The sequence below is a fragment of the Trachymyrmex cornetzi genome, unplaced genomic scaffold (assembly GCF_001594075.2).
Source record: "Trachymyrmex cornetzi isolate Tcor2-1 unplaced genomic scaffold, Tcor1.1 scaffold225, whole genome shotgun sequence".
In the NCBI taxonomy this organism is placed as follows: domain Eukaryota; kingdom Metazoa; phylum Arthropoda; class Insecta; order Hymenoptera; family Formicidae; genus Trachymyrmex; species Trachymyrmex cornetzi.
This window is the reverse complement of record NW_017296901.1, coordinates 743073-755172: the sequence shown is the minus strand read 5'-3', so window position 1 is coordinate 755172 and position 12100 is coordinate 743073. Positions and strand designations below refer to the sequence as shown.

The 12100-nt window shown below is 35.6% G+C and overlaps 2 protein-coding genes across 2 annotated transcripts in view; one reads left to right on the top strand and one right to left on the bottom strand.

The window, feature by feature from the left end:
• LOC108760519 (kinesin-like protein CG14535) overlaps positions 1-12100 on the top strand; it is a 259700-nt gene that overhangs the window by 41999 nt on the left and 205601 nt on the right. The window lies entirely within an intron of this gene.
• The window catches only part of LOC108760517 (uncharacterized), a 1672-nt gene continuing 1497 nt past the window's right edge, over positions 11926-12100 (bottom strand). The window contains exon 4 of the mRNA XM_018506529.1: positions 11926-12100. This exon is cut by the window's right edge and continues 513 nt beyond it. The gene's annotated coding sequence lies outside the window, so the exon portion shown is untranslated.

The following is a 12100-nucleotide window of genomic DNA, read 5'->3' as shown; positions in this document are numbered from 1 at the left end:
GGGGGGGGGGGGAGCAGGAAGAGGACGATGGTGATGGCGAGAGGAAAAATCAACTCACGAACTTACCCAGGATCAAACACGCGCCCTACAGGGCCGGCAAAGCCTGAGTCGCCACTGTCGTCGGAAATAAGACGGTATTCCATCACGAGATCTCCGTCCAATTTCACCGACCACGTTGTATTAAAAGCTCGTATATGAATCGCACGTGATTGACGTCGCCAATTTCGACAATGTCGTCAGGATTTTCGTACCATTGCGTAAATTTCGGCATATCTGTTTCAGAATTCTTCCTTTTTACCACGCGATTTTATACTACAATATCTTGTTTATGAAACAAATAATGTACTTCATTAATCCAAAATTATATAATTTTAATATTATATTATATTTATATTATATTATATAATATTTTAAATATGCGTTTTTTTACTTTTCATATATTAATTATAATTATCACATACATTGTGAAATTCTTATTATCAAATTATACGCAATTTGAGTTATATTGCTAGGACAAAATTTATTTTCGTTTTTACTATTGATATGCACGAAATTGTGTTAAATTTATTACAAGAATTTAATATACGTATGTATTTTGCAAGATTTAATTTCTATGTAATAAAATACATTTATTATTCTAAACGTCATTCATTAAAAAAAATTTTAATTTTTCATAGAAACTGATTACAATAGTTTGCTATTAACATTTGAGAAGAGGCATTAAAGCAGTCGCAGCTAACAGTTCCTGTCCTCTCTTCGTTAAACCAATCGTGTGATAAACATTAAACCTGTCTCATCGTAACGTCTCATCGCGGACTCTGCCAGCGTGCAAGAGTACTGGTATCCTGTGATGAGAACAATTTCACGCGTAGTTCGCTTGAGAATGCTGGCATTAGGCTTTTCCTCTGAAAACATACCTCGCTGAAGAGACAAAGCCCAATTTTGCGGCGAAAACGCAAAACGCGCGAGTCCGTCTCTTAATCTAATAGCGCGAATTCCGAGGTCTTTTATCGTTATGATTCATCGCGGATGACCGTCGTTGTCTCGCATTGTTCTTGATGCGTCATTAAATAGGTACGTCTAACAAAGAGCCGCACAATTATCGAGAGCAGTTACGGTTTCATTCTCGCAGTTCATTATCTTACGAATTATCGATATTATTCCCCGTAATATTCCTCGTCTCAAAAGTTAGTGGTAAACTATGTATTATAATTAGTTTCTAAGATGTCGAGATTTTTTTAAATGAATGATATTTTTAAAATTATCGAAAAAATACAATAGAATCAAAGAATTCAAGGTTAATAAGAGTACAGCGCTGTTATATATACAAGAACGATTTATGTGCTTGTATATAATCGCGCTATACTCTCATAAATTTTTTTTACTTTGTGAAAAAGAAGATGTCATCTTTATTCCAATTTGTTTGTGACTGATCACAAACAAACTAAAATAAAGATAACATTTTCTTTTTCATAAAGTAAAAAGAATAAATTTGACATCACACATAACTTGCGCTTATATAACTGCACGCACTATATACATGTATTCTCATTGGAGAATGAATTCTTTGGTTTTATTGGATTGTTTGTAGATTGAGAATCCGTATAATTGTTACATTTTAAGTATAAATATCGGTTTTACTTCTTTCATATTTCCACGAATGGCATAGAAAATGATAAAAGCGAAAGTTACATCGCGACTAATAATTTCAATGTTATTGCACGTACGAACGTGTTTCATTTGTCGAGGCATTATTGAAGAATAGTGACTTACGTGTGTGATTGTAAATTATAATTTAATAAGATCGATGATGTTGAATCAGACGCGGCTGAAAATTGTAATAAAACACTGGGAGACAAACCGGAGCCCGTGTACGTACAAATAAATCGCACTCGCCATTAATTACAACTGCAACGAAATTGATTCCGCCGGTTCATTCGATTTATTCGGTGCTATATAAAATATAGTAATTATAGACACTGTGACATCGGTTTTAATTATCAAATTTTCCATGGCGCTCCGACGATATTTTGGTAGCTCGTGTCGTGGGTCTGTCACTTTCAATGAGAATGCGCAAAGCTTTGCCGACGAATAAATTGCAAAATTGCGCGTCCGGATCCGACGTAAAATATTCGCGACGGGTTATCCGTAATCTGCTTACGACAAATGCTTGATCGAGGCTCCTGGGACAATCTGTAAAGATTAACGGTACGCAGCATCGCATCGCCCCGCGTGATCGATTCACTCATCGTGATGAGTTCGAGTTAGGGCAGTTTTAACGCGGCGCGGCAGCGTCGCGACGTTAACGACCGTAAACACGTGAGGGTTGTGCGCGATCGTAATTTCAAATCGTAAAAGAGAAGGGGCTCAGAAGGGGGTGACTTAGGCTCGCGCTGCGTTAACCCGGATCGTTATCGTTTTACTGGCTCTAACGGTCGCCGATGAATATTTAAAGGCCGCAAAAATCTACCGTATGAACATTTGATCTGCATGTTAATCTGCAACAAGCAGGAAAACTTGTGCGTTCTTTTTTTTTCGGCGTGGTTCATACACGCGCAATACCAAGTATAGTGTTTATGAGTGATACTGGGGGGGGGGGAGGCGTTCTTAAAATTTAATTAAATTCTGCTGAAATGACACGTTGTATCCGACGAGTAAAATTTGCATAGCGAACGTAACATTAATGGGATAGCGAAGTTAGGTTTAGTGTGCCTATCACCACGTTATTAGAGATATGAAATCGTCTTAAAAACCGATCAAAACTTCCATACATAGGGAATTTGTAATATTTGATTCATTATTTTTTATCATTATAAATATGAACATATGATCAGTCAGAAAATTTTAAGTACCTTATTATTTTACAGGATTAATTTATTTTGTTCGTACATTAACATTTTTCATTAATATATTTCTTCAATATATTATTATTTTACATACAATATGCATATAAATATATTCATGTATATTTTAAATTCTTTTTTATTTCATTTCGAACAGATTACGCTAATTTATAAAGAACTCGAGAAAGTGAATTCGTGTTCGAATCGATCAGTTGTGCTATCTGGGAGATCAATTTGGTAAACAGGATCATATTTTCAGCGTTAAAAAATTATGGGAGATAATTATCTTCGTTCTTATGTTAAAATAAAATTCATTTTTTGTTAAATAGTGTTATTTATTTTTTCGCGGATTTTTAATAATAAATCACGGAAAACGTAAATCATGGAAAATTAACATTGAGTTAGCCAACTCGATAATTGATCTTGATGATTAATCAAGCTCTTGTGAGAAAAAAAGTTATGATTTAATATCTGCTACAATCTTAATCTTGTATCGTGCAACACCTTTAAATTCGAGGTTCTCATTTCTAATGAAAATAATATTTCGAGTTTCACCCTAATAAGAGGTATTTTTCCTATACAGTAGGTATTTTTCTTGATATATTAACACGAAGTGCGAAACACACGAAACATATAACGATTTGATTGAAGTTGAATTTACGTACTTTTCTTTTAGAGATATAAAGCTTTTCATATGTACTTCGCTTTGGCGTTACAAATATACTGCCAGCATTTCGACTATTCTTAAATAAACGACAATCGACAGCAGTAGAGCTATTCATATGTCATCATGAAAAATCAGTTCTGTATGATCCAGTACGATCATATTAGTAGTCTAAATCAAATGAGTAACTGTAAACTTTTTTCTCCTCACAATGGAAAAAATTCCTGATTTCGAAGTAAGTATCATTTTCTCTCTTATGTTTGATGCTTATATGTCCCTTGTAATTTACGTAAGGTTTTTATTTCAATGTGTACTTCTAATTCTTGGCGATACAAATTTATGAGTGTAATGCTTTGTGTAACATCTCTCTCTCTCTCTCTCTCTCTCTCTCTCTCTCTCTTTCTGCACAGAAAATAAATTGGCGACTCTGTACGAGAGATGTGTATTTTAAGTAGTTAAGAGCCTACATTTAATTAAGTATCATAAATGAGCAGCCGCGAGAAGCATTCAGAAAACCGTAACATTTCCGTGGCACGCCACGGAATTTTGCAGCAAGCAATTGCCGACTGGCGCGCGCGAATTAATTTCCCGTCATAAAGCTTCCTATTAGTTGAACAGCAGCTCGTCCGTAGGACGACGATAAAACTTTCTCGTCGCGGGATTACGCGGACCGACGACGTGCGCATGTGTCTCACTGGTAGAGAGTAGAGAGCTAGGAAACGCGAATCATGCTCGCACGGAAGTTGCGTTAACGCTCGTAAAGAGAACTCTGTCTCTCTCATGTCCGATAGAAATGCCGGAGAACGAAGGGAACGTAAGGGAATGGAAGAGGATGATAAAGGACGATAAGGAATGCTGCGCGATGGCACAGTCGCAAGAAGGACGAGGCGAGAGTGTAGACGAAAACCAGAGAAATGGCCTGGCTTAATTCCCGCACGCACTTACGCAGCGACGTGGCGCGGTGCGGAAAAAAGTGCGTCCGTCGCGCGGTGGCGGATCGAGCGAGCGCGAGCGAGCGGATCGGGGCTCGTTTCTCTCGGGGTATAATGCCCCGCGAAATAGCCCCTTTAGTATGATATACGTATCACTTACGCGGCGCGATAATGAAAAGATTTGCCGGCTCTTTATGACTTCCGTGCTACGGCTAACAGGATCGTTCATTTCCCTCCCTCCTTCCCTATAGCCCTTCCCTCGCACGTTTTTCTTTCTCACGCGAATTTCCCGGATTTTCTGTTTTTTTTTATTTCTTTTCGCGTTCGACCGATATGCATATACGATCGATATTTTATTTGTACATACAATCAAGAATCCTTAATGCTATCGATACAGTATTATACATAAATTTTGCGTACAAAAAAATAGACCACTTTATTAATGTGTAATGCATTTTTCTCATTAAAATAACTATTTTACTTGTATTAATATAATTAATAACTATATAATAACTATTATTTTCTAACATATAGAACTGAATAAAAATAAAAATTGTATTTTTTATAAGTATTGTCTATAATAAATGTTATGCCAATTTTAGAACGTGTAATAACCAACTCAGAACACGGGACTGTCACACATTTTCGTAGCTTCATTTAAAATTAAATATACCTTATTTGTACGATGATAAATTCAAGAGTAATATTATTTTATAAAGGATAATATTATTAAAGTAATATTATTTTATATAAAGGATGTAGGTATATTATAACGTACATATTTTTTTCGAAAAATTATTAATCAAAAACTGTGACAACTGGCCCCGATCAGCCCTCAGGATAGATATTAATACTTTAAAAGATTTTAAGGTATATATGATTTCTTATATACACAAATTCAAGACGAAAACTTTATATGTCCGATATACTTTGTATACGTTTAAAGTTTTATTAAAATAATTCGAGTGGTTTTCGAAATTTAAAAAAAAAAATGAAATTTTTCTTTCAATTTGATAACACTTTGTATCTTTGGAACTAACAATAAGCTGTTTTGAATATATAATTATAAGAAGTTTTTGTTTTAAATTTGTGTGAGGAATCACCCCTTAAAATCTTTTAGAATATTTAGAATCAACACTCTGTATAATGATGTGAATTTTTAAAAGCTTATCTTCTTTATCCTAACTTTTTGCATGGCAGATTGAACCTTCTCATGACTTCTGAAACTTAACTGCGCTCAATGACCTCGTTCACTTGTACATAAAATTTTCAATAACGTTCTAGAGTTAAGTAAATAAGAAATAAGGATAGCAATAAGTTTTCAATCAAACTTCAATGACTTCAAAGTAAATATTAATTTCAAGCAAATAGACTCGGATTCATCGTGCATAGATTCATGAGAATATAGTGCTACTTGTGTTTCTAATCGAAAATTAAAAAAAGACTAACTTTCGTCATATTTTATCCATGTTCTTTTTTACACTGAATATTAGAATAAAAAGAAAATAGCGAAAGGAGTTTTGCGAGCACGTCGAGACGAAGCGGCCTTCTACGCGATGCTAAGTTACTTAAGTGCTTTGGTAAATTACGTTACCGCGGCACAACATGATTCGATCGATCGTGCAACCGTTGAGCGGATCGTTTTGTGAAAGCGCCGCAGAAGTGGCTGATATACGCATTCTATGAAACAAGTCACCTTCCTCCACACCTGCGGCGACTTTGTAGCGTCACTGGGGCGTTTAACAAGTCCAGGACGACGAAATGTGGGCGGTCGCGAGTGAGTTAGTACGACGTTTTAGAGAATCGAGTCAAGTAAGCGTATCGCGTATCAGCCGGCAGTTACGCGGATGAGCGATGCGGGAAAACATCGCATTTTGCTTACACTTCTATTTCCTCACACGCGCTAAATCATACTTAAAATCTGGCTCAAAAGCTCTTTTATTCTCTTTATCCTTCTCGCTATAATTTACGAACTCCATTCCTTTCTTGACGTAAGAACGATGAGTATCACTGTCGGTCTTAAAATCATTTCTATTTTATGGCTAATGTTAGGATTTAACATTTATATAATTTCAATCGGAAGATAAAATGTTAATAATAATAATATTTTACTTTAATTATTCAATAATAAAATATATTAATTCTCCATTTGCAGGCTGGGATTTTTGTCTTTTTTTAGCAGAGGCGAAATTTCACTCTCAAATTTCTCTGCGAAATAAAAAAGGAAGACGGAGTCCCCTTATTGCTTATATATACATTTTTAAAACAAATTTCCACTTTTTCCTTATTTTCGCTCAATTTTTATTAAATAAAGATTTTAACATTTGTGTTGAAAGATCCAGATTCTAGACAGAGAGAATAAAAATGTGATTACACAGACAGAGAGTAATAACTAAAATATATTTGAGTATCTGTTAATAATTAGAAAATGATAAATGATATATTAGCATATGTAATATCTCCGATGCTTTTATATATTCATTGACCACAATTCATCTTTTATGTATAGCATTTTGAGAGGATTTAATTTTAGATCCTATTCCATTCTCTACTGTGTTTCTCTCACTAGTCCTCCTCTATATAAAATTTGCCCTCTCGCTCGCTCTTTTTTTGCTCTGAAATCAACTTGCTTGCTCATACTGTTTATATGCACGCGTGTGTCTGTCTCTCAGCTTCGTGAATCTCCTCTGAGGGCTTACACTCTATTTCCACGACGGCTTCCTCCGTGTCTCGCGACTGCGCACGTCCCGGTAACGAGCGCGCCGTACTGTCGAGGAGGAAAAAGATTGGATTCCCGAGAATTTCGAGAGAAGAATTTTTTAATACGCGTACATAAACGTTTCGCATTGAGCTGCGCGACGTTCCGACGATGTAAAAATGTTCTTTATGCGAGAGGCTTTTCGGTCACGAAATGTCGAACAAAATGCGAGCGCTCTCTGAAACCAAGAAGAACGCTAATTCCAACAGCGGAACACTCGCATACTTTTTCGTTCTCCTCGAAACGCGAGTTTTCCAGCGCTGCGATTAACTTACACGAGTAGCACCAACAATTTCGTCGAGCAGGACCTGAATACCATTGTCACATTTTATCGACAAAGTGACAAGTACACTAGCATATAACGCGATGCATGAACGTCATTTAATATTGCATTCTATTTTTATGATTCCATTTTTATTACGTTATATTGATGTGTTTTTATTTGCTATATCTGTTTAATTATAAAAGCTAATAAGAAGCTGACTTTATCCTTAGAAAAATTTGATATAAACTCTTTTAAAAACATTTTAAGTATATCAATAAATTAAAGTGTTGTTTAAAATCTTTCTGGCACTATACAATCGAGATTTTATTCACGACATTGATCAATAACAATCCATTCGCTGCATTGCATAGCGAAGCAACGTAGCAATCTCGGATCAAGCCGCGAAAAACAGAAATAGCACAACGTAGGAATGCAGGCGGATCTTAAAAGGGTCGCGATCCCTTCCGACTGTCGACTATGCGCCTCTGAATCTTCGACGGAGAAGGGAAAAAAGGAATTTTTCCAGATACTTTCGCGGAAAGAAGATGCCTCTCGTTCTGCTCGACTGTGAGAAGACCTAGCGATGCTTGCCGCCATAGAGAACGAGAGGAACGATCGTTAAAAGCCGTCGTCATCTTAGCGTCCTCGTCCTCAGGGAGGATTTTCTAGCGTGCTGCGAAAGCTGTGAGATAGTTGAGATGAAATTGCATCAGTTGATTCAATATTATACCAGAGCGATAGAAGTTTAATGAAAGAGATAGTTTTAAATAATTAATCCTTAAGTTTTATTTAATGTTATGGAATATTTAAGAAATATTTAAGAAGTGATTCATTCGACAATCTTAAGATTTGCTTTTCCAACACAGTTGGAAAATTTATGTGGAATTTAACACATTTTACGTGTCCTAAACGATTTACTAAAACTTTTGTGTCGGTAAATCCTTTAGAACACATTACATAAAATGATCAATATGTTAGAAAATAACATAAATATTATGTGAAAAATTAACACAAAAAATGTAATGCTATACATAATTTGTAAGCAATAAGTAATTTGAGGAAGTATATTTCTTCAGTAAAGTTAGTATTTAAATAACATATTTTATTTGTTTATTCTAAAATTTACGTTTTAAAAAATATTATTTATTCACTTACGTATAAATTGTATTATTTAACATTGAGAAATATCGAATATTAATTTAACACAAAATATTCAAATAATACAATCGTATTATATTAAATTAATTTGGATATATTAAAAATTTGATACAAAAAATTGTACAAGGATCGATTTTAACACAAATACAAAATATTTTGCTATGTACAATATTTGATTCAGATTTTAATATTTTATTAAGATTTTTCTTGTTTATTGCGATTATTGATTAAGCTAATTTAATTAATATTTCCCTGAAAAAAAAATCACATTAATAAGCTAAGACAAGATACAATTTCAGGATCATTTAATATGTTTGATGGATATAATTTTGACGCAATCTGGTTTAATCGGGAGGTAGGTAAGATTGAAAATGAAAAGAAAAGGAAGAGAATAATAAAGCGTCTGAGGGAACGATTAATTGTCGAAATAACTGCAGACACGAGGAATCGTTTAAGCTGACGTTCCGAGACATTGTTTGGCGCGGATACACCCGGTTGGAACGTGTGTCTCCGGACACGCGGGACATAATATACGGGGACAGTTACGGTCCTTGGTCCGACGTATATTATGTCCCGTGTAAGTGCACCGCTCTAGACGTCCATCGCGTTACGCCCTACGTGAACGTGCGCGAGGAATTCGCTTCGTGAAAAATGAACCGGTTTGTCCTAAGTTAACCGATGATTCTCTCGACACCTAATCATTACGGCGCATTCTCGTTCATTGGGAATTGGGAATTCTATAGAAATGTTTGACATTTGAATTTTTTTTTATACATTTTGCGTATAAAAAATTCTGAATTTCTAACAATAAACTGCATTTTAATAAATTCATTACGAATTTACTTTTCTATTGGTTTACTACATAGTAGGTATATTGCGTCGTGTATAATGCATGGTGCATGTAAATATTTTAAATTGATTTTTAATTTTATACAGGCCTTGTAATTTTTTGATGTCGTTGTAGAAGTAAATAAGGGAATTCTATTCTCTCTTAAATATAAAGCGCGCTTCCTTTTAACAGCATTTTCACTCGGAATCCTCCATCAAGCGAGATTTTATTTTTACTTTTTTCTGCGCGCACGCAAAGCGAGACATGGCCGATTTATTCCTTCGTTAGAATCATTCGTACGATAAATAAAATCCGCAGGGAAAGGATGTGCAGTAGAGGCGAGAGGCGACGAGTCCGCCACGGTTCATCGCTATCTACGCGTGGTATCACGCGCGAATGCGTACGGTGGTTTCACGCCTGTCACGTAGACGACGCGCGACGTTTAAATCGAGCGCAGAAAAACGCGATTCGCTTCGCAGCCTCGGGCCGGCGCAGCGTACCGGAATTTTTCTCTCGCAACGCCTATTTTTCGTTGACTCCACGTGAAATGACTCATTATCGTCGTCGTCAAAAATAAACTTTTGTATATTTCAGTTCTCCAGACATATTTTCCATACAATTGGAAAATTTCTGTTAGATTTTACACATTTTATTTTTCCCAAGAAATCTACTTGAAATTTTATGCTTAATTTAACACAAGATGAATATATTGGAAAGTAATAAAAACATTATGTAACCAAAAAATAATAACACTGACACAATTTGTAAGCGAAAACTCTGTCAAAGTTTTTTTTAGTAAAATTAACATTTACAATATGTTGAATCTGTACATATTTTATTTGTTCATCTTAGAATTTATTTATTTACGTTTTTAATACATTATTTTGATATTATTTGTTCTACTCATAAATGTTATTTTGACACTAAAAATGTTGAATAACAATTTAACACGAAATATTCAAATAATACAATCACACAACATGTTAAATTAACATATTCGATATGTTGAAAATTTAACACAAAATTTTAACAAGAAGTTAAATGGACCAATTTTAACGCAAATAAAATATGTTTTTTAGTGTTCATAAAAACGCGCTTAGAGAGCCACATTAGTAAAATGCCATACTATCGTTTAACTTTGCATAACTTGATAAATGATACAGCAAAATAAAATGTTAAATAACAAAGAACACACTCAAACATATATATATTGTGTGATAGTACAAATATATATATTTTCAAATTTTAAGGATGAGGAAGCATGTGTAATTAAATGCTAAAATATACTTTTAAAACGTTTCAAAATGCTTGAAAGTAAAAATGCGTTATAATAAATGCTGACTATTAATAGCGGAGATATTTAAGAGGGGTCATTATATCTACACTGGCCATAATACCACTTTTCTCCTTACTTTTCCACTTATACTTTATATGAGCTATAAAAAGCTATCCAGGAAATGCCAATCGACGTATCAGTTTAAATTTTCCAAGTTCCGTTTGATAGATTTAATAATGTCAAAGGTGTATCTTTATGACGTTTCGTGCGAAACGATGGAAGTGAATCGCTTTTCTGTTGACAAAAAAAATGGCAGAAAGCAACGAACGAGAGAAACCGCGTTTTCGGTACCAATCACAGGAGTAAAAGTGGGTTCCACTAATTGCGCCCTCGGCCCTAAATATTTTGACGTACCCGAAATTTGGGCGATTGCGTGTTACCAGACGCCACGCCAACGAGTTGTGCAAATATTTACGACCGTCTCTCCCTCGCGAATCTCTTCGGGTGCTTCACCGTCGTTACGCGCGTTACGGGGAGGGAGAATCCATTTTTTCCGTATTAAAATAAAATTAAACGAAGCTCCGTGACGAGAGAAGAATGGCCCGCATGAAAAATCACCGTCCACCTCTTCGCGAAGAAAGGATATTACGGATGTTACGCTTCTTCTTGCTGGAATCGTAAATCTTTCCGCGCCGCCGTTGAGTTTCGCCGTGAGATTTTACGACACCAACTGGCTGCTCTCTCGTCGAGGCCGACAATTTCCTCCAATTTCCCCGTACGTTATTGGACACGATATTTATTTTTGCATCGCCAAACGCGTGTAGGGTAGATGCATTGGTGAATAATTGATTGGCTTTTAGCGGAGACGCATACAACTTTGAGACATGCAACATTTATTTTACGTTGTTATCTGGTTAACTTTATAATTCATTATAATATTTTATTCATGTATATAACCGTCACCTGGGATATTTATTATTACTTAGACTATAACAGAAGTTTTCTCCTACACCGAAAGTCTTTCGCGCTGATAATCTCCCAAGCGACATCGAGACTAACTTTCACGATCGACACATCGCCAATATCCGATGATTTCCCAATAAAACTATACGCGATCTCATCCGTGTCAATTAAGAGCTAATTGATTTCGAGTGTAAATCTCTAATGCACAGTAAGATTTTTCGACGACGTTACCGCTTCGAATCGGGATTGCGGTTGCGACGAGCAGAGCTTGCAGGCGAAAGCAGTTGTTCCCACTAAATTTACGACGACGAGAGGGCTAACCCTCCTTTCTTACGGTGCTCCTCACTCGCATTGCTTCGTTTCTCTGTCGTTAATGAGTCTCTATCGTACGGCGCCATATGTTTCCCCGACG